At 43.2% G+C, this 23,491-nt stretch overlaps 1 protein-coding gene across 6 annotated transcripts in view; it reads left to right on the top strand.

The window, feature by feature from the left end:
* Positions 1–23,491, top strand: part of MAPK10 (mitogen-activated protein kinase 10) — a 148,742-nt gene that overhangs the window by 28,429 nt on the left and 96,822 nt on the right. The gene's annotated exons all lie outside the window — the stretch shown is intronic.

Below are 23,491 nucleotides of genomic sequence, written 5' to 3'. Positions count from 1 at the left end.
CATGTCTAATTCCCACCGCTATACTCCTTCCTAATGCTTGGTACAGTCCTCTGCACACAGCATTTAATAAACAGCATGACCTAGTGGAAAGAGCATGGGCTCTGGAGTCAGAGGACATGGGTTCTAATCCTGGCTCTGCCACCTGTCTGCTGTGTGACCTTGGGCAAGTCACTTACCATCTCTGTGACTCAGTTACCTCATGTATAAAATGCGGATTAGTATTGTGAGGCCACATGTCTAGGAGTGTTTCTGAAGAGTGGAGAGAGAAAAGGGTGGCATCACCACTGCCATCTGCGTATGGACTAGATGCTGCTGCTTTATTTTTTTTTGGTATTTAAGTGCTTACTATGTGCCAGGCACTGTACAAAGTGCTGGGGTAGATACAAGCTAATGAAGTTGGACACAGTGGTCCTGTGAGAGTTGCCTGAAACACAAGTACTCCATTTTGGCGTAAATGCTAAATTATTTTTTGTTACCCCTCTCTCTCATTTACAGTTTCCTCACCTATGGAATGAGGATTCAATACCTCTTCTCCCTCCTACTTAGAATGTGAGCCTCTTGTGGAACAGGTGCTGTGCCCTACCTGATTAACTTTTGTCTAACTCAGAGGTGGATGGGCAGCCACTGGAGTTGTTTGAGGAGGGCGGTGATGAGTCCTGAGTGTTTTTGTAGAAAAATGATCTGGGCAGCAGACTGAAGTATGGCCTGGAGTCAGGAGATTTAGGAGGCTGGGAGGTTAGCAAGGAGGCTGATGCAGTAATCCAGGCAGGATAGGATGAGTGATTGTATTTTTTTGATAGTTCCTCATCTATATTTGCTATACAATATTTCAGTTAGGCAAATTTATGGAAAGTGATTAAGAATAGTATTTCTGCTAGCAAATATTGTAATTACACTCCCTTCCCCAAAAACTTTCTTTGTTAATTGCACAACACAGTAATTTTGAAACCCCAATTTCAGTAGGTTAGGCTTGTTAGTTTAAAGAGAGCCAAGAGTGAAATATAACATTGTGCTGAAGGAAATGGGCATATTAGATACTAAAATAAGTCTATCAACTCTGTGTTTTGTCATTTTAATTTTCGATGAATGATTTTAATTATTGCAATGCATATTCATAGGTCCCTGCCGTTTGTTTCTTTATTCAGAAAGCACAGTGTCACAGCTGTGCAGTTATCATTACCATTTCCGTTCTGAACAGCTTGTTTCCGTGTCTTTGTCAAAGAGCTTTCAGCTTCCCTCAGTTGAGGCTTTGGGAGAGGCATATTTCAGGATGTCACATTTAAACGGGGGATAAATGATTGATTGCCCCTAGGGTGCTTCTTCTGTGAAGAAGGTTCTTGAATAAGGCAATCTAACACCCTAAAAGCCATGTTCAGTTGCTGAATGGTTAGGGTGGTCACTGATGGGTGTTTGAGGATTCTGGACATTGAGAAACATGGAGAAGCAGCATGGCCTGGTGAGTAGAGCACAGGCTTGGGAGTCAGAAGGAACCAGGTTCTAATCCTGACTCCTCCACTTGTCTGCTGTGTGACCTTGGGCAAGTCACTTCAATTCTCTGGGCCTCAGTTACCTTATCTGTAAAATGGGGGGAAAAGAGTGTGAGCGCCTTTAGGAGCAGGGATGGTATCCAACCTGATTAGTTTGTAACCACCCCAGGACTTAATGAAAAATGAAGTTATTCAGTGCTGTTTCCACACCCAGCAGGGGACAGAACCTCTGAGCACCAAATCGTCTTCTTGCAAAATCAGACAGTGGACCAATTTAGGGCTGGATGGTGCAGAAGGAACCAGGGAGTGAGAAGTCAAGCTCCTGTAGGTTGGCGAAGAAGTTTCTGACTTTGGGGGTGGATTGGAGGCAGGGGGCAATATGGCGGAGAAGGCCCCTACCCAAGGTTGGAGTGGTGGCCAGACTCAGAGGCACCCAGAAAACTGAGAAGCAACAGGAAGAAAAATCTAAGCAGAAAATTTAGAGAGAGCTGCAACCAGGGGATGTGAGAAAAGAGAATTTGGGATTTTTTTTTTCTGCGAATTCGTGGAAGGTTTCAGCTATCCTTTACTCATTAATTAATTTTTGATTGAAGAGGCCAGATTATCTCCTAGACATTTCTAGGGTGAATCATAGAAATTATCTGCTCAGAGAACTCTGGGAGGATTCAAGTCATTTGCATAATCTCAGTGATTTCCTTTGGGTTAGAATGTCCTGAAATTACATTTTTACCTCCCCTTCCTCCCCTACCCAGTTCAGCCTCATATGCCCATAACCTTGACATTATCCTTGATTCATCTCTCTCATTCAACCCACAAATTCAATCTGTCACCAAATCCTGTCAGTTCTACCATCACAGCATTGCTTAAATCCACATTTTTCTCTCCATCCAAATTGCTGCCATTTGGTACTTTGCCTAACCCATCTTGACTAATAATAATAATAAATAATGATGGTATTTGTTATGCGCTTACTATGTGCAAAGCACTGTTCTAAGCCCTGGGGGGATACAAGGTAATCAGGTTGTCCCATGTGGGGCTCACAATCTCAATCCCCATTTTACAGATGAGAAAACTGAGGCCCAGAGAAGTTAAGTGACTTGCCCAAAGTCACATAGCAGATAATTGGTGGAGCTGGAATTTGAACCCATGACCTCTGACTCCAAAGCCCGTGCTCTTTCCACTGAGCCACGCTGCTTCAGCCTCTTCCTGCCTCCCAGCTCCTCACTCTGCTGCCCAGATCATTATTCTAAAATAAAGTTCTGTTCAGGTTTCCCCACTTCTCAAGAACCTCCAGTGGCTGTCCATCCACTTCCCTCATCAAACAGAAACTCCTTACCATCGGCTTTAAAGCACTCAATCCACTTGACCCCTCCTACCTCACCTCTCTGATTTCCTGTTACAACTCAGCACACTTTTCACTTTTCTCCTCTAACACCACGCTATTCACTGTACCACGATCTCATCTATCTCCCCACCGAACCCTTTTTGCACTCCTGCCTCTGGCCTGGAGGGATCCCAATCAATCAATAGGTCATTTATTGAGCCCCTACTGTGTGCAGAACACTGTACTAATCACTTGAGAAACTACAACATAACAGGGGTGGTAGATATGTTCCATGCCCTCAACAAGTTTACAGTCTAGACGGGGAGACAGACATTAATATGAATAAATAAGTTGTGGATATGTACATAAGTTCTGTGGTGCTGAATGAGGGGTGAATAAAGGGAAGCAAATCCAAGTGCAAGAGTAATGCAAAAGGGAGTAGGAGAAGAGGAAATGGTGGCTTAGTCAGGGAAGGCCACTTGGAGAAGTGATTTTAATGAGACTTTTAATGAGAGAGTGATCGCCTGCCAGATATGAAGAGGGAGGGCATTCCAGGCCAGAGGCAGAACGTGCTTGAGAGGTTGGCGATGAGATCAAGGTTAAGTTGGCGTTACAGAAATGAAGCGCGTGGGCTGGTTGTAGTAAGAAATCAGGGAGGTGAAGTAGGAGGGGGCAAGATGATTGGGTGCTTTAAAGTCTGTGATACAGAGTTTCTGTTTAACACGGAGGTTGTTGGACATCCTTTATATCTGGCAGACCACCACTCTTTCCACCTTCAAAGCCTTATTAAAATCACATCTCCTCCAAGAGGCCTTCCCTGACTAAGCCCTCATTTCCCCTACTCCCTCTCTCTTCTGTGTTGACCTAGAGTTTGGATTTGTATCCTTTATTCACCCCACCCACAGCCCCACAACACTTATGTTCATATTCAAAATGTATTTTAATGACTGTCTCTCCCTCTAGACTGTAAGCTCCCTGTGGGCAGGGAACATATCTACCAGCTCTATTGTACCATACTCTGCCAAGTGCTTACTACAGTGCTGTGTGTACAGTGTACACTCAGTAAATATGATCGATGCCCTCTGAATATTTAAAAGTAATCATCAGTATTTACAGAGTGCCTACTATGTGCAGAGCACTGTGCTAAGTGCTTGGTAGTGTACAATAGAATTAGCAGACCTGACCCTTGCCCTCAAAGAGTGCACCATGTCATGGGGGATTCAGATTCATTCATTCAATAGTATTGAGCGCTTACTGTGTGCAGAGCACTGTACTAAGTGCTTGGGAAGTACAAGTTGGCAACATATAGAGATGGTCCCTACCCAACAACGGGCTCACAGTCTAGAAGAGGGAGACAGACAACAAAAAAAAACATTTGGACAGATGTCAAGTCATCAGAATAAATAGAAGTAAAGCTCGATGCACATCATTAACAAAATAAATAGACTAGTAAATATGTACAAGTAAAATAACTAGAGTAATCTGTACCAATATATATACAGGTGCAGTGGGGAGGGGAAGGAGGTAGGGCGGGTGGGATGGGGAGGAGGAGAGGAAAAAGTGGGGGCTCAGTCTGGCTCAGCTACCAAAGTAAAGGAGGAAGTAGTGCAGCACTTTTATTATTATTATTATTATTATGCAATTGTTGTGTGGAGTTGTGGGTACTTAAGTGCTTAGGTGGCCCAGAACTACTGAAGTGGCAGTTGCGGAGATTAAAAATCCATTAGCAAAGACCTCCTGGAGGAGTTATTTCAGAAAGTCTTTGAAGACAGGAAGAGTGTGTGTTGGATGCAAAGGAGCCCAGGCAGGAGGGAGGGTGTGAACAAGATGTCGACAGCAGTAGATATGACAGTGAAGTCGAGTAAGTGGGCTTGAGAGGAATGGACAGTAAGCTGGGTTATTGTGGGAGAAGAGAGCGGATAAGAGAGAAGTAGCTGATTGAGTGGGAAAGTAGTATGGGGTAGAGGAAAAAAATGCAGCACTGAACGTCAGAGTTCTAGTCCAGGGTCTGCTACTCGTTTACACTATGTTCAGGGGCAAGCCACTTAACTGCTCCTTGCATCGATTTCCCCAACTGTAAAATGGAGATAATAAGAAAACCAGACAACATCCTGCAATGTTGTTGTGAGGGTTAGATTGTGATAAGTGTAATATAAGGTGCTTTGACAATGAAAACCTGAAAAGCTTTTGTAGGAGCTCTGCACACAGTAAGCACTCAATAAATAGGATTGATTGATTCATCGCCCCCAGTACTAGTTATTACAGCACAAGGGAGAAGCAGCATGGTCTAGTGGAAGGACAATGGTCCTGGGAGTCAGAGGACCTGGGTTCTAACCCCAGCTCTGTCACTTGTCTGCTGTGAGACCTTGGGAAAGTCACTTCACTTTTCTGGGCCTCAGTTACCTCATCTGTAAAATGGGGCATAAGACTGTGAGCCCTATGTGAGACAGGGTCTGTGTCCGACCCAATTATCTTGTATCTACATCAATGTTTAGTGCCGTGTCTAACACAGAGTAAGCACTTAACAAATACTATAAAAGGGATACTAATAGCTCAGAATTGTATGTGATCATTTTTCCTCCGCATATACGCTCAACATTGCTCCATTTAGATTGAAAGCCCCTTAAAGATAAATTGTCTTTATAATTATTTTAGGCAGCTCTAGGGTAGTGTCTTTGACATTCATGCATTCAAATATTTGAAAACTGATAAGTTTCTTTAGTATATTCAATGTCTGACTTCTACTGTACACTCTGCCCCTCTAGTGCCAGTTTACTTACTGTGCCCTGATCCCATTTTGCAGATGAGGTAACTCAGGCACAGAAAAGTGAAGTGAGCTGCCCAAGGTCACACAGCAGGTAAGGGGCAGAGCTGGGATTAGAACTCAGGTCCTCTGACTCCCAGGCCCATGCTCTTTCAAATAGGCCACACTACTTCTCTAAGCTGCTTCTCATGTAACTAGCCTGTAAGTTTCTTGAGGGCAGGGATCATATTTTCCAACTCTGTTGCATTGTACTCTCCCATGTGCTTAGTACAGTGATGTACACAGAGTCAGAGCTCAATAAACAACACTGATGGATTGATTTCTCTAGAAGTTACCACAGAGTTCTCTGAGAAAACATCGCAGTTGCTCTATTGGAGTCCAGAAGCTCAGTAACAAATCCAACGGGACAGTGAATGGTTGATTGTAGTAAGCTTCTTGAGGGCATTCATTCATGTCTACCAACTCTGTTGTATTTGTACTCTTTCACACTCTTAATACAGCACTCTGTACACAGCAAGTGCTCAATTAATACCATTGATTTGATTAAGGAAGACTCACAGTGAAACACATATCTCTTGCTTGGGGTCATACCTAAGCCAAACCATTTATTCCTTGCGAGATTCGAATGCAAGTTATCAGAACAATGCTCCCTCATTTCTCTTAAGCATTCTAACCAATTGGGGGGTATTGACTATTTTATTTCAACTCTTGTCCAGCTGTTTATTTCATACTCAAATCACAGAAAAGCCACAGTATGCAAAATCTAGATCGAGTGTATCAACAGCTGAAAGAAACACAAGCCCCAACTCTCAGAGGGAGGAACAAAATAGGAAAGGAAAATTGAGTTAGTTTGGCTTGGGGGAAAATAAAAAATTGAGCTAAACTGAAGAATGTTAACACAGTTTAGACATGAGCTGCTTGAGTGTTTGGAAGACATTCTTGGTGTATTCAGGCATATTTTCTCCAGGGAATTTGTCTAAGCACTCTAGTAAAGGAAATTTATGAAAAATGTTTTTAGGAAGAAATTAAGATTTTTTTCTTTGATTAAAAAAGAAATTCAAATTATGATAATGTGGCTAATAAAGCATTAAAGTTACTATTCAACTTTGTGCCCAGCCTTGTTTTCCTGCCTATTTGTGAAATATGTAAGGTTCTAATAATTTGCTATCTCAAACATTGCAGGATAATCTATTTTTGGTGGAGGTAATGGTGCTTTGAGACACTTGGTTTCCATGTCTCATTGATTCATTTCCAATTTACAACTATAGAATCTGCCTTCCCAGCAAAGTTTATAAGTAAGGATTTTTGCATTTTGAAGACTGTCCTTGCAAGCAGCAATAATGTTCTCATTTTCAGTTTTTATGGAGCAACCGGGGTGTTATAATGCCATTGAAGCCAAAGTTATATTCAGATTTTAAAACAATAACCAACTCTTACTGGTCATGCCTAGCATTAAGGTAAGACAGTGCTCATTAATCAGTGGTGTTTATTGAGCGCTTACTATGTGCAGAGCACTGTACTAACCACTTGGGTGAGTAACTGGCTACCCTGGCTTCCCGTTGTTACCAGTAAACAGCGTTGACTGAATCCAACCCTCCAGTTGTTAAGTTGCATCATTCATTAATGCATTCATGGAAGAGTATTTATTGAGTGCCTACTATGTATGTTCAGCAGTATACCAGATGTTCCCAGGGAGAATAATACATGTAGGAAACGTGGTCCCTGCCCCCGCGGAATTTACAATCTAGTGGGGCAATGCTACAGTGATGGGAACTTTGTTTTTTTAAATGGCATATAAGCACTTACTATGTGCCAGGCACTGTACTAAGTGCTGGGGTGGATACATACTAATCAGGTTGGACACAGTCCATATCCAAACATGGGGCTCGCAGTCATAGTCTTAATCCCTGTTTCACAGATGAAGTAACTGAGGCACAGAGAAGTGAAGTGACTTGCCCTAGGTCACACAGACAAGTGACAGAACTGGGATTAGAAAGAACCCAGGTTCTTTTCCTCCCAGACCCATGCTCTTTCCACTAGACCACGCTGCTTGTGTGGTACATTTCCATATTCACATCTTCAGCATCCCGCAAACTCTTCAAAAATCCTTTTGGGTAAGGATAAAGATGGAAGGAAAAAGATTCAGAGAGGCAGAAGCGGAGCGATACAGAGGCTTATAGAGAAAACAGAAGCAAGAGCTTCTGTCAGGAAACAGAGACAATAATAATAATGGTATTTGTTAAGCACTTACTACATGCCAGGCACTGTACTAAGGGCTTGGATGGATACAAGCAAATCGGTTGGACACAGTCCCTGTCCAGTGTGGGGCTTGCAGTCTCAATCCCCATTTTCCGGATGAGGTAACTGAGCCCAGAGAAGTGAAGTGACTTGACCAAGGTCACATAGCAGATGTGGTGGAGCCGAAAATAGAACCCATGATCTTCTGACTCCCAGGCCTGAGCTCTATCCACTAGGCCACGCGACCCTTCTGGCCTCCTGGAGCCTCTCTATTTAAAAACCTGACACATGTAACTGGGTACATTAATTATGCCACTCTTATGTATGGAAATGATGCCCGAACAGCAGTGCTAATTACCCAGCCCAAGGAACGGATGTGATTTAAGAAATGGCATATGCAACCTCTCTGTGGCACTTTTTGAGCTATGCAGGCATGCTGGAAAAAAAAAAAAGTCCGGTTTCTTTCCCTGAAGATTTTGGTGAGTTGGAAGCTGATGCTGCAGTTCTATTCCAGGCTAAACTGTTTTGTGAGGCACTGAACGGGACAAACACATTTCGAATGATTTTGCTGAGGCAGAGAAGGTGATTCTGTTCATAACACTGCCTCTCAAACAGGAAATGGGAACATCTGCCCAAGCATCCTTTCCCGCCTTAGTAGGGGACATCAGGACAGTCATTCATTCATTCAATCATTTGAGCACTTACTGTGTTCAGGGCACTGTACTAAACACTTGGGAACACAGTAAACAAACACATTCCCTGCCCACAATAAGCTTACAGACTAGAAGCAGGGGGACAGAAATTTATATAAATAAATTACAGATATGTACTTAAATGCTGTGGGACTGGGAGGGAGGGGATGAACAGAGGGGGCAAGTTAGGGTGACACAGAACAGAATGGGAGAAGAGGAAATGGGGGCTTAGTCAGGGAAGACCTCTTGGAGGAGCCTTCGATAAGGTTTTGAAGGTGGGGATAGTAATTGTCTGTCGGATTTGAGGAGGGGGGGTGTTCCAGGCCAGAGGCACGTGGTGAAATAGATGAAATCGAGGTACTGTGATAAGGTTAGCATTCAATACTGAGACCTGGAGTTCCTGAAGCAGAAAAGATGGGGTGGGGGATGCAGGGAACATATTTTACCAGGAGAAAAGTCCAGGAGCTTTCTGGTGTGTGGCAAAAGGAGATAAAAATACCAAAGCCTTGTGCTTTATGATAATCTTGCAGAGCTCTTGTTCTTTTAAACCAGAAGGTAATCAATAATAGGCCCCTCAGCCCACCAAACATTCAGCTGTCCAGTCAGTCAGTGCTATTTATTGAACACTTCCTTATGTGCAGACAGCCCTGGACTTAGTGCTCTGGAGATTTGGCTACTGTTATTGGAAAGGATCCCGGCCCTCAAAGACTTATAGTCCAGTGTCCACATTTTCCAGGCTAAAACCAGAGCCAAAACCTGGGTTCAATCAATCAGTTGATCAATGAGCGGTATTTAGTGATCACTTACTATGTGCACAACACTGTACTAATTGCTTGGGAGAGTGCAATACAACAGAATTTGTAGACACATTCCCTGCCCATAACGTTTCCAGCTTCAATTGACTGGACAGTTGAGAGTTTAGTGGTCTGAGAGGGCTATTCTGGTTTAAAAGAGCAAAAACTCAGTAAGATTATCATAAAGCACAAGGCTTCAGTATTTTTCTTTCCCTTTGCCACACACCAGTAAGTTCCTGGATTCTTCTCCTAGTAGAATATGCTCCACACATTCCCCCACCCTGTCTCTTTTGCTTCCAGAACTCCAGGTCTTGGTATCAAATGATAACCTTCTCACTGTGTCTGGATCTCTACCTTGCTGCCAACCCCTTGCCCATGTCCTGCCTAGACAGGCATTAATATGGATAAGTAATTTATAATATTCAATTTAAAGATATATACATAAGCGCTGTGGGGTTTGGGGGTGAATATCAAATGTCGAAAGGTCACAGATCCAAGTGCATAGATGACACGGAAGGGAGAGTGAACCAGGGGAAAGAGGACTTAATTGGGGAAGATTTCTGGCCAAGAGTGAATTCACTTTGGAGAAGCACCAGTTTGCCATATTTCCATGTTCTTACACTTTTCCCAGTGACGGATTAAGGTTCCTAGCAGTGCAGAGCACAAAATGGGTACTGAATAAGTGCAGCTACAACTTCTAGTACAATTCTGGTTTTCTCCTGACTGAAAGTAAATCAATCAATTGTATTTACTGAGCGCTTATTGTGTGCAGAGCACTGTACTAAGCGCTTGGGAAGTACAAGTTGGCAACATATAGAGACAGTCTCTACCCAACAGTGGGCTCACAGTCTAAAACGGGGAGACAGAGAACAAAACCAAACATACTAACAAAATAAAATAAATAGAATAGATATGTACAAGTAAAATAAATAAATAAATAGAGTAATAAATATGTACAAACATATATACATATATACAGCTGTCCCTATGCAGCAGACAAATGGCAGCAAACCTTGTGACTCCCAGGCCTGTGCCCTAACCCCATGCAGCAGACAAATGGCAGCAAACCTTGTGACTCCCAGGCCCGTGCCCTGTCAATTAATCAATCGTATTTATTGAGTGCTTACTGTGTGCAGAACACTGTGCTAAGCTCTTGGGAAGTACAAGTTGGCAACATATAGAGACAGTCCCTACCCAACAGTGGGCTCACAGTCTAAAAGGGGGAGACAGAGAAAAAAACCAAACATACTAACAAAATAAAATAAATAGAATGGATATGTACAAGTAAAATAAATAAATAAATAGAGTAATAAATATGTACAAACATATATACATATGTACAGTTGTCCCTATGCAGCAGATAAATGGCAGCAAACCTTGTGACTCCCTGGCCCGTGCCCTAACCCCATGCAGCAGACAAATGGCAGCAAGCCTTCTGACTCCCAGGCCCGTGCCCTGTCAATCCGTCAAACAATCAATCAATATTTATTGAGCGCTTACTGTGTGCAGAGCACTGTACTAAGCGCTTGGAAAGTACAAGTTGGCAACATATAGAGACAGTCCCTACCTAACAGTGGGCTCACAGCCTAAAAAGGGGAGACAGAGAACAAAACCAAACATACCAACAAAATAGAATAGATATGTGCAAGTAAAATAAATAAATAAATAAATAAATAGAGTAATAAATATGTACAAACATATATACATATATACAGCTGTCCCTATGCAGCAGACAAATGGCAGCAAACCTTGTGACTCCCAGGCCCATGCCCTATCCCCATGCAGCAGACAAATGGCAGCAAACCTAAGTGACCGAACATCTAAAATCTAACATACTGGCCAGCCTAAGTGAAATAAAGTTAACCCCGAAGCAAATAGGAACATTAAGGGAATTAGTATCTAGGTAGGACTCTTTGGAAAAAAAATCCCTTGATTGAAATGCTAGCCTGGTCTCCGGGAAGCATATTCTAATAGCCGCAGCCCCCAAGAGGCAAGGAATTCTCCTCTCTACCACTGCCCAAGAGCCACTTCCTCCCACTGGAAAGAGATTGCCTTTTTGAAGCTTCTTAATAATGTCTTTTGGCTGACAAATATGCCATTTCCCTCCATGTTACTGAACTTGGAGGAAATGGCCATTCACCATGCTGTCTGTTGCTCCGATATTATATAATCAAAGATAATGTTCTCTTTCCTGCCTGCTGGCAAGTTAGTGGCTTTGGGAAATACATTAGAAGGAGGACATTGAATGTGTACCTGCTGTAATCATTAGTTGCTTTCTACAGAACTCAGAGGGACACTAGTGGAAAGAGTACAGGCCTGGGGGTCAGAGGACCTGGATTCTATTCCTGGCCCTACCGACTGCCTGCTGTGTGACCCTGGGAAAGGCACTTAACTTCTCTGGGACTCAGTTTACTCATATGTAAAATTATTTTTTTATAAATAAATTGTTTATATTAATGTCTGCCTCCCTCTATAGACTGTAAGCTCATTGTGGGCAGGACAGGGGCCTGGGAATCAGAAGGATCTGGGTTCTTATCCTGGCTCTGCCACTTGTCTGCTGTGTGGCCATGGGCAAGTCATTTAACTTCTCTGTGCCTCAGTAGCCTCATCTGTAAAATGGAGATTAATGTTGTGAGTCCCATGTGGGACTTGGACTGTGTCCAACCTGATTATCCTGTATCTACCCCAGTGGTGGACAGAGTGGAATAGCTATTCGATGCAATCTGAACTTAGTATTGTCCATGAATAAGAATCTCTGATATTCAGAGCCACTTAACCCTGGCTCCAGCCTCAGTAGCTGTGAACCCTGAAGACTCCAGTAGCAGCTTTGGGCGATTCTAAGTCAAATAGCACAGTTCTGAGTGCCACTGCCCATCTCGCTGGCAGATTAAATGCTGCTACTCTACATTTCATTAATACGAGCTGTAGCAAAACCCTCCATCTCTGCTCTTTGTTATCTGCGGTCTCTCATTACATAATCCAACCAAACCTTTCCAAGCTCAGGTTTTAATCATCTCTAACGCCAAACATCTTGCATTTCCAAAACAGCTAAGTTGGGTGGAACATAGGAGCCAAACAACTTGAAAGGAAATAGAACATGGTAGGAAACACCAGCTTTGGTTCAAGGGTCTTGGATTAAGACTGGACTAATTTTCCCCCACAACCACCTCTGCGTGGTTCTCCCTCATTAAAACAGGCCATAAGAGAGCTCAAAGACTTGATCCCAGAGTGGGATTTGGAGCAGGCTGGGTATGGGAACAGAGGTGTCACAATTCCCTGTTTTACCAGTTCTTGCTTTCTTGTGTCCACTGTGAATGCATTTGGCTTCTAGCATGGCCAACCACCCCCAAATAATAATAATAATAATTTTTGTGATTTTTGGTAAGTGTCTACCATGTGCCAAGTACTGATCCAAGTGCTGGGGCAGGTACAAGGCAACCAGGTTAATGATAATATAATAGTGATGGTATTTGTTAAGTGCATACTGTGTGCCAGGCACTCTATTAAGCCCTGGCGTGGATACAAGGAAATTGGGTTTTCCCATGTGGGGCTCACAGTCCCAATCCCCATTTTACAAATGAGGTAACTGAGGCACAGTGAAGTGACTTGCCTAAGGTCACACAGCAGACAAGTCGGGAAGCCAGGTTCCATGGTCACAGTGGCAGAGGTGGAACAAATAAGGGGCAGGGTTCAAGGGCCTGGGCCATGGAGGGACCCTGGAAGCAGTGACACCTGAGGCAGTCACTTAACTTCCCTGGGCCTCAGTGACCTCATCTGTAAAATGGGGATTGAGACTGTGAACCCCACGTGGGACAGGGACTCCATTTGCTCCATTTGACCTGATTAGCTTGTATCCCCCCGTTGCTTAGTACAGTGCCTGGCACAGAGTAAGTGCTTAACAAATACCATAATATTACAGGGCAGAGTTTTCTCTGAGGACAGGGCCTCTTTCTCCTCTTGCTTTTGTGGGGAGTGAATGTAATTGCCTTGTGGGAGATTTTTTTGCTCTGAGATGCTGTCTGTGCTTAATCTGACATCCTTCCCTTTTAATTTAGACTGGAAGTTGTCCCAAATGTCTAGGAAACACTGCAGAAAGAGGGTGAGCAGACAACATGGGGGAGATGCATTGCACATCCTTTTAGGGTGGGTTGTACCGATTCGGGATTGAAAAGATCACTACTGCCATGTTCTCTTGAAAAGCTATGACTTGAGATTTCAGAATTAAGTTGCCCTTCACAGTTACAATCAAGCAAGAACCACCTTTGACCATCTTTGACACTTTACATTGTGCCCAGCACAGTGATAATCAGTGGTATTGTGCACCGGGCACTTAGCAAGCATTTGGAAAAATAGACTCTAGAATGTAAGCTCCTTATGGGCAGGGAATGTGTCTGTTTAGTATTGTACTTTCCCAAGCATTTACTACAGTGCCCTGCAAACAGAAAGTGCTCAGTAAGTATGAATGAGTGAATGATCCCTGAGCACAATGAACTTAGTCAACAGTAGTCTACGGTATTCTTTGGTCTACCATCTGATAATGCCATATGAAACAATTCATACTTCAGCAAAAAGCTTATAATGCTGCAGGCCATAGGAGTAGAGAGGGGGAGAGAATGAATGAGAATGGATTTAACGTTAAGATGAAGTTGTAAAACAGCCACACTTATTAGTGAAGACTTCTTCCTTCAGGCTTAATTGCTGAAAGAAATTAGCAGGTGCAGAAAAAAAAAGGTTGTGGGCAAGAGAGAGGTTTTTTAATTGAATAAAAATTGACAGTATGAACCCACATCTCTGTTACTCTCCTCCTTGAGGCTCTGCCTCACTGCAATCCAATGCATCAGTGCTGTGACATTGGGAAGTGAGAAAAGGGCTAGCGAAAATATTTCTGCACAAATAATAATTTTGGTGAGAACTCAAAAATTCCACCTGGATGGATTTTCTTTTAGAAATTGAGATTTGGGTCATGATTTTAGGCATTGGAAAATGATGCTACTCTCTTATCCCCAAAGCCTCTATTCCTAAATATAGTTTTATTTTTAAAAGAAAATGTTCCCTCTCTTACACTGCCAATTCCCAGCCAAGTCTGAGACTTTGTTTCCCCCCCCATGGAAAATGGCTGGAATGGCCAAATCTGTTCTGTTCTGTGATTGGTCGGCAGCTTGGAGTAGTTCAGGGGAGGGGCGGCATGTCAACTCCTGGCCACACTCTATGCTAGGCCTGGTCTCGAAAGGAAGGAGCCGTGTGGCCTAGTAGGTAGAGCATGGTCCTGGGAGTCAGAAGGACTTGGCTTCTAATCCCCGCTCCTCCACTTTGCTGTGTGCCCTTGTACAAGTCACTTCACTTTTCTGTGCTTCAGTTACCTCATCTGTAAAATGGGGATTAAGACTTTGAGGCCCAGGGGGGGCATGGACTTGTCCAACCTCGTATCTACCCCAGCACTTAGTACAGTGCCTGGCATCTAGTAAATGCCACTTTAAAAAATGCAGAGAAAAGCAGGTTTCTCCCCAAGACTCCCTCCCACTTCCTTCCAACTGTGAAATCTCTTCTCCAACCACTTCCTCTCCCACCCCCTCCTCCCATCCACCAGTCTCCCAGTTCTATCTCACTGGAAGGTGGGACATCCACAGCTGCACACCACCATTGCCCCAGTTCTGCCAAGCCACCATGAGGTTTCGTTACCTGATCTCAGAGAAGCCTCGGAACTGTGCAGGAATCCAGTGGCTGCCCATCGACATCTGCATCAGACAGAAACTCCTCACCATTGGCTTTAAAGCACTCAATCACCTTGCCCTCTCCTACCTCACGTTGCTATTCTCCTTCTACAACCCTGCCCACACACTTTGTTCCTCTGATGCCAACCTTCTCACTGTACCTCTGTCTCATCTATCTTGCCACCGACCCCTCGCCCACATCCTGCCTCTGTCCTGGAACCCCCTCTATCTTCACATCCAACAGATAATTACTCTCCCCATTTTCAAAGCCTTATTCAAGGTACATCTCCTCCAAGAAGCCTTGCCTGACTAAGCTCTCATTTCTCCTCTTCCCACTCTCTTCTGCATCACCCAGCCCCACAGCACCTATGCACATATCCATAATTTATTCATTTCATTAATGTCTGTCTCCCCTCTAGAGTGTAAGCTCAACGGGGACAGGGAAGTTTTAGTTTATATCATTGTGTTGTACTCTCCCAACCACTTAGTACAATGCTCTGCACACAGTGAGGGCTCAATGAATATGATTGATTTCTATCCAGTGATATAAGGAAAATCTTGGCCAGACAACCAGGTGGGCCTCAGTCCTTTTCCTTGGGCTGGTGAAAGCTTTTCTGGAACATTCTGACCCAAGCCCAGAGCCGAGAGAACAAACTAGACTCCAGTAAAGTCTGAAGGGGACTCCAAGGTCAAGGAGGATTGAACAAAGCCACGCTTCAGTCATTGAGCATTCCTGACTTGTGGAGACGGAAGCCACTGGCGGAAGTCTCAGTTTGCCACCGAGAAGCTTCCCATCGTTCATTCATTCATTCATTCAATCATATTTATTGAGCACTTACTGTGTGCAGATCACTGTACTAAGCGCTTGGGAAGTACAAGTTGGCAACATATAGAGATGGTCCCTACCCAACAGAGGGCTCACAGTCTAGAAGGGAACTGTGTGCAGTGTGTGCAGGCCATTTCTTGGGCAAGTCACTTCACTTCTCTGGGCCTCAGTTCCCTCATTTGGAAAATGGAGATTGAGACTGTGAGCCCCACATGGGACAGGGACTGTGTTCAACCCAATTTGCTTGTATCCACCCCAGCGCTTAGTACAGTGCCTGGCACATAGTAAGACTTTAACAAATGCCACAGTTATTATTATTATTCTGGAAACCAGGTGCTTGGAATTTAGGCTGGTCCCCCTTTTGGAAGCCCTGTGATTGGAAGTGTGGTCTCACTGCCTGAAATAGCTTCCTGGGAGCATTTGCAAACTATTTTATACAGCTGGGTGGTGTGAAAGTCAGCAAGGCATGAAGCACTCTTTTTTTTTTTAATGGTATTTAAGTGCTTACTATGTGCCAGGCACTCTAATAAGCGCTGGAGTAGATATAAGTAGGTTGGATACAGTCTCTATCCCACAAGGTGCTTATTGTCTTAATCCCCATTTTGCAGATGAGTTAACTGAGGCACAAAGAAGTGAAGTGGCTTGCCCAAGTTCACACAGCAGACAAGTGGAAGAGCAGGGATTGGAAACCAGGTCCTTCTCAATCCCAGGCCCGGCCTCTATCCACTAGGCCACGCTCAATAAACACTGTCTTTTCTCCATTCTATATCCTCCCGAAAACACCTCCCCATCTTCAGAGGACTTGTGGAGACACCCCCTACCTGCTCCGTAGCTTGTTTTTAAATCCATTCATTCATTCAGTTGTATTTATTGAGCGCTTACTGTGTGCAGAGCACTGTACTAAGCACTTGGGAAGTACCAGTTTGCAACATACAGAGACAGTCCCTACCCAACAACGGGCTATTACTTCTTCTCAGTGGTTTATTTCAGTGTCTGTCTCCCTGCTAGAATGTCAACTTCTTAAGGGCAAAGATCATTTCTAGTGACTCGATTATACTCACCCAAGTGTTTAGTGCAGTGCCCTGCATATAGTAGGTGATCGAATAACAATGTCGATTGACTACTGAAAGATGAGCATTGGTCCCTTCTTGTCTCATGATCGGGAACATCACAATTGTGGTATTTGTTAAACATTAACTATTCATTCAATCGTATTTATACTAGTGCTTATTAAGCGTGGTTCAGTGGAAAGAGCCCGGGCTTTGGAGTCAGAGGTCATGGATTCAAATCCCAGCTCCACCACTTGTCAGCTGTGTGATTTTAGGCAAGTCACTTCACTTCTCTGGGCCTCAGTTACCTCATCTGTAAAATGGGGATGAAGACTGTGAGCCCCCCGTGGGACAACCTGATCACCTTGTAACCTCCCTAGTGCTTAGAACAGTGCTTTGTACATAGTAAGCGCTTAATAAATGCTATTATTATTATTATGTGCCAGTCTCTAAGTGCTGGAGTAGATACAAGGTCATCAGATCAAACATAGCCCCTGTCTCATATTTGGCTCACAGTCTAAGAAGGGGTGAGAACAGACATTTTACCCCCATTTTACAGATGAGGAAACTGAGCAGAAGGAAGTTAAATAACTGGTCCAAGGTCACACCGAAGGCAAGTGGCAGAGCTGGGATTAGAACTCACATCTCCTGACTCCCAGGTCCGAGCTGTTTTCCTTGCTGCTTCAAGATCCTTGTGGACAGGGATCATATTTTTTTTTAAATGGTATTTGTTAAGCACTTACTATGTTCCAGGCATTGTACTAAACACTGGGATAAATACAGAATAATCAGGTTGGACACAGTCCATATCCCACAAGGGGCTCACAGTCTTAATCCCCATTTTACAGATGAGGTAACTGAGGCACAAAGAAGTGAAATGATTTGCCCAAGGGTACACAGCAGACAAGCAGCAGGGCTGGCATTAGAACCTGGCTACCAATTATTTTAAACTGGACCCTTCCAAGCACTCAGTACATAGTAAGTGCTCAAAAAATACCATACTTTAGTCGTGGGCCTGGCTCTGTAGTGTGATTTGGAGTTGATGCTGGAAGGCTTCCCTCTCCCGTGTGTCTCCACGGGGTTGTAAGTGCGGGTATCCTGGAGAGAATTAGCTAACTGTTTCTGCTGGCAAGGCGTCTAAGCAATAGTCCTGCTTTACTATGTAGCCTGGAGCTTCTTTGCCCATTCCAACCCCTCACAGAAGTGCAGGGTAGGCAGAAGCTCCTGTTCAACCTGAAGCATGTTAGGAAATGTGGCACTTTCTCATCAACCGTGTTCAACCGCAGTATTTACTGATGGTAGTTGAAGCCATCAAGTTTCAACTTGCCTTTCTCATTGATTGGATTAGAGCAGAACCGGACACGTTTTGTGGGAAGAATGATCCCTAATTTCCCAGAATTCTTTCCAAAACATGTGTTATGGAAGGACTGACTCTTTTCATCACCCTGTGGGTCTATCCTTCTCATCTGGATTGTGATTTACCACATTCGACAACCACCCACAACACATACATACAAATACACCTCGAAGGTCACAAAACTATCAGAGCTTGCCTTTACAAAATCATCTCTGCATAGTTCAGTGCTTTGTATGCTGTAATCACTCAATGATAAATGTTTGTAATAAGATGGACCGCGCTCATCTGAGGATGTTTGTTGTAACTGGCCCAGAGAGTGATGGGTCGTAATTAGATGTCAATATCGCTCTTGCAATTCATTCATTAGCTGATCGTTATTCAATCTTGAAGGGGAAAAAGATAGCATTCAGGCCTGGGGGCAAATGCCAAGAGTCCAATCATTAAATTATTGAAGTATCTCATATTTAAGGGGTTGATCTGCTCCGAGATTTTTTTTTTCTTTTATTGCAAGGCAACTGTAAAACCTTTGAATGCAGCGTGTATGTTGGATTGCATCTCAGCTTGTCCATTTCATCTCTTCTTTGCACTCTGTGCTCCAGAGGAAACATACCGGGCGGGAAATGGGAGAGCTGCAAACCTCTCATGGTACAAACTGATTCCTCGCTCAGGTCTTTGCCCCTAAAATCTCAGGGTGAAAGCTAGACCATTGTCATCCAACTGTATCGTGCACTCCCAAGCGCTTAGTACAATGCTCTGAACACAGCACTCAATAAATACCACTGATTGGTCTGGGCAATGAGCAAAATATGTTTTTCACACATCCATATCTTATGAATGGGAATAAATTATACTCCACTGGAGAGTTCTTACTTGCTTTAGAAGAGAAATATTCTGGATGGCTTAGTTTGTTTCAAGATTCTTAATAATGAAAATATTAATAATAATAGTGGTATTTTTTAAACACTCACTATATGCCAAGCACTGAACTAATTGCTGGGGTAAATAGATGATAAATTGGGTTGGACATAATTCTTCATTGGGAGAAGGAGGTATTTCCTCCCCATTAAAGAGGTGGAAACTGTGGGACAGATAAATTGTGACCTCCCTTTAGGATGTAGACAGGGAATGTGTCTACCAACTCTTGTACTTTTCCAAGCGCTTAGTACAGACCCCTGCACACAGTAGGCATTCAGTAAACACCAATGATTGATTGAATGCCCAAAGCCACAAAGCAGGTAGATGGCAGAGCCAGGTTAGAACTCAGGTCCTCTGACTTCCAAGTGATCTTGCCATTAGATTGTGCTGCTTCCCAAACCCTGCTGCTTTGTTTGTTTTTTCTCAGTGGCATTTGTTAAGCCCTTACTAGGTGTCAGACACTACTAACTGCTGGGGTAGATAAAAAATTAGGCTAACCAGGTTGGACTCAGTCCCTGTCCCATGTGGAGCTCATAGTCTTAACCCTCATTTTACAGATGAGGTAACTGAGGCACAGAGAAGTGAAATGATTTGCCCAAGGGTACACAGCAGACAAGCAGCAGGGTTGGGATTAGAACCCAGGACCATCTGACTCCCAGGCCGGTGCTCTGTCAACAAGGCCATGTTTATTGAGCAGTTATTGTGTTCTGGGCACTATACTAAGCACCTGAGGGAGTGCAACATTACAATATAACAGACACATTCCCTGCCCACAACGAGCTTGCAGTCTAGAGGGGAGAGTATAACACCACAGAGTTGGTAGGCATGTTCCCTGCTCACAAAGAGCTTGCAGTCTAGAGCTTAGAACAGAGCATTGTACTAAGTGCTTGAGAGAGTACAGTACAGTACAGTTGGTGAGAGCCATCCCTACCCTCAAAGACCTTCCAGTCTAGTGTACTCAGTAGTGCCTTTTCCAAAATACCTTGTTACCAGGGAAAATTAGACTCTGTTGTAATATAACTGGGGTGTTTTCTGTTACTGGTGGGGTCTTGAGGGAGGCTTCCCAGATTGCAAATTCCTTGAAGACGGGCTTTGTGTCTTGCTTCTTGCTGTCTTTCAGGTTCTAAGTGCTAATTACCATTGATCCATCAAACTTAGACCACAGTACTGGTCAACTTTCCTTGACATCCTCTCTGAAGAATGAGGCCCAAGTTACTGTGATGTACCAAAGTGTTGATGGGTTTCAGTACAGTTTTTAGCCTGCATATGGTACTTTTCTTTGAGATTATTAAAAAAAGAAGGCCCTTCTAGATGTATTTAAGGAGCTTTCTTCTAAGTAATTGATTTCCCCAGCAGAAGGGGAAATGAATAATGATGGCATTTGTTAAGCGCTTACAATGTGTCAAGCACTGTTCTGGGAAATAACACTAACCATAGCTTTTTATTTTACAAACTGTTTACATGGCGCAGGAAGCAGAATTTACTTCAGCTGCCATTAGGACAGCAGAGTCAGTGGGGCAGCAAGAGTAAATCCATAATCTTATGTCTGATTTCTTACTTTTTAAATGATATTTGTTAAGCTCCTACTAGATGCCAGGCATTGTACTAAGCCCTGGAATAGATACAAGCTAATCAGGGTGAACACAGTCCCTGTCCCACATGGGGCTCATAGGCTTTAACCCCCTTTTTAAAGTTGAGGAACCTGAGGCACAGAGAAATGAAGTGACTTGGCCAAGGTCATACATCAGACACATGGCAGAGCCAGTATTAGAACCCAGGTCCTTCGAACTCCCAGACCCTTGCACTATCCTTTAAACCATGCTGCTTTTTCATGGCAGAGGAACCTGGAGGCTGGAAATGCTATCCTGACATGAGAAGCAGTGTGGCTTAGTGGATAGAGCATGAACCTGGGAAGTCAGATGGTGGTGGGTTCTAATCCTGTCTCCTCCACATGTCTGCTGTGGCCTTGGGCAAGTCATTTAAGTTCTCTGCGCCTCAGTTCCCTCATATGTAAAATGGGGATTGAGCGTGAGCCCCATGTGGGACAGGGACTGTGTCCAACCTGATTAGCTTGTATCTACCCCAGTACTTAGAACAGTGCTTGGCACATAGTAAGCACTTAAGAAGTATCATAATTATTATTATTTTAAGGGCTAATAGTGGTCACCCCAAATAATGGAGATTTTATTTTGGGGGTGAATTAGTTGACAAAGTTGTTGGATTTTCTCCACATTTCATTTCTTACAGTCCTCTAGACTGTAAGCTCCTTGTGGGCAGGGATCATGTCTACCAACTTTGTAGTGAACTCTCCCAAGTGCTTAGTACAGTGCCCTGCACACAGTAAACACTCAATAAATACCATTGATTTTTTGATTTCTTGTTTTAGATCTATTAGTTTGAACAAACAAAAAAAATACTTTGCAGTGTTGCAATATGTCTTCCCAATGTCAGATTAATTTGGACTAGCTGTCTCATATAGTGATCTACTGTTGACTTGGATTGTGAAATTGATACTTTCAGTAGTAACTGTTTATGAAAAATATATTAGAAAAATGATTGACGAGGATTAGATGAGCTTTATGGAATAAATGAGGTTTGAATTTTTTTTTTACCAGTGATTTTGTTCCACTAGAAAAATGAATTTTATAATATATCTGGAAAAGAGATTTATCTTGGGTTTTTTTTATTTTGTGAATTGCAAAATCACTTTTATGACCTCACAATGAATCTGATACTCTGTGCCTCAGTTTTTCTTCATTTAGACTGTGAATTCTTCTCTAGAAGCTTACTTTTGTCTGTTTAAAGTGATTATGGAACCTAAGGACATGATTCACACCAAGAATTCTCCGTATTTGCAGCTATTTGTAGCAGTGTTCCTTCCTGTTAATGGCTGGATGTTTACAAAGGCTGACCATATGTCTCTGTTTAGCTGGGATAGTCCCAAATTGTGGACTTACTTGGGCTCCTTTAGGAAAAGTGTCCATATTTCCTGGAATTGGTACTTTCCTGGAGTCAGTGGCTAATCTACCCATAGCTGCTGTTTGTCACTTTAGATGCTTTAGGTGCTGATAAACAGCATGGCTAGGGGAAATAGCATGGGCCAGGAAATCAGAGGACCTGAGTTCTAATCCTGGCTATGCCTCTTGCCTGTGACCTTGGGCAAATTGCTTCACTTCTCTGTGCTCCAGTTTCCTCTTTGGTAAAATAGGAATTAAATCCTACTTCATCCTGCTTAGTCTATGAGTCTCATGTGGGGCAGGGATTGTGTCCCAGTTGATTTTCTTGTGTCTGCCCCTACACTTAGTGCAGTGCTTGGCATATAATAAATGCTTAACAAATATTATTATAATTATCATTATTGTCTTTCACATTGGGGCTGGAGCATGCTCAGCATGTCCTCATTTAAAGTCCCACATCATTCTGGGACTTGGAGAACAGATGCCCCAGAACTCCTGGGGACTTTTACCTCCCACTTCCCATGTCTTCCCCAACTGGGAAGAGAAAGGCATAGAAACAAAGGGAAACACCCTATTGTCCTGGTTTTCAACAAAAAAATCGCCCACCAACCCAATTTTCAACAACCGTCTAAATATATTTATATCTCTTTCTATAAAGGATAAGCACTTCATTTTCCTCCTTCCACTGGAGACAATAAAAGGAGCTTAATCCTAGAAAACCAAACTATATTTCAGTGGGGAATTTCCAATTCACTCCCCACCCAAAGACCTTAATTAATTCTCTTCAAATCATTTGTTGAAGGCAGAAAGTGAACTTTGTTCTCTGTGTGTGTGTGTACGTGTACGGTTATCAAACTGTGTGGGGGTATAAGGTTGATGCTGCTATTGGTGATATTTTACTCATGTATTAGGGTGTGGCTGATAAGGCCAATCATTTGAACCCCAAAACTTTCCTCTTGGGGTGTGTGTGTGTGTGTAATGTCTTTGGCAATTTACTATTTTGGCTTCTCTTCCACGTCTCTTTTTATCACTGCATTTCTCCCCATGTGAAAAATGAACCTGGCTGTAGAAACTGTAAGGACATCATTACCTGTTAGAAGCATTTTATTAAATCCCTCCCTCCTGCCAAATTCATTCAGCAGGATTATTTTGCCAACACACTAGAAATGTCTTTGGTGTTTGATTACCTAATTATACAGACAGAAAGTCACCTTCTCCTGGGTGTGGGAGCCTGGGCATGAAAACACAAATGGCTTCTGACGAGGTTGATTAAAATGGGAATAGTTGTCCCCTTCAACTAATGCTCCCAGAATCTGATAAAGGTGATTAATGTTTGCCTCTACAGGGAAAGATTAGTGGCATTAATGAGTCCTGGAA

The sequence above is a fragment of the Tachyglossus aculeatus genome, chromosome X5, assembly GCF_015852505.1.
Source record: "Tachyglossus aculeatus isolate mTacAcu1 chromosome X5, mTacAcu1.pri, whole genome shotgun sequence".
Lineage (NCBI taxonomy): Eukaryota > Metazoa > Chordata > Mammalia > Monotremata > Tachyglossidae > Tachyglossus > Tachyglossus aculeatus.
The sequence above is the reverse complement of the archived record's forward strand: the minus strand, read 5'-3'. Positions and strand labels throughout refer to the sequence as shown.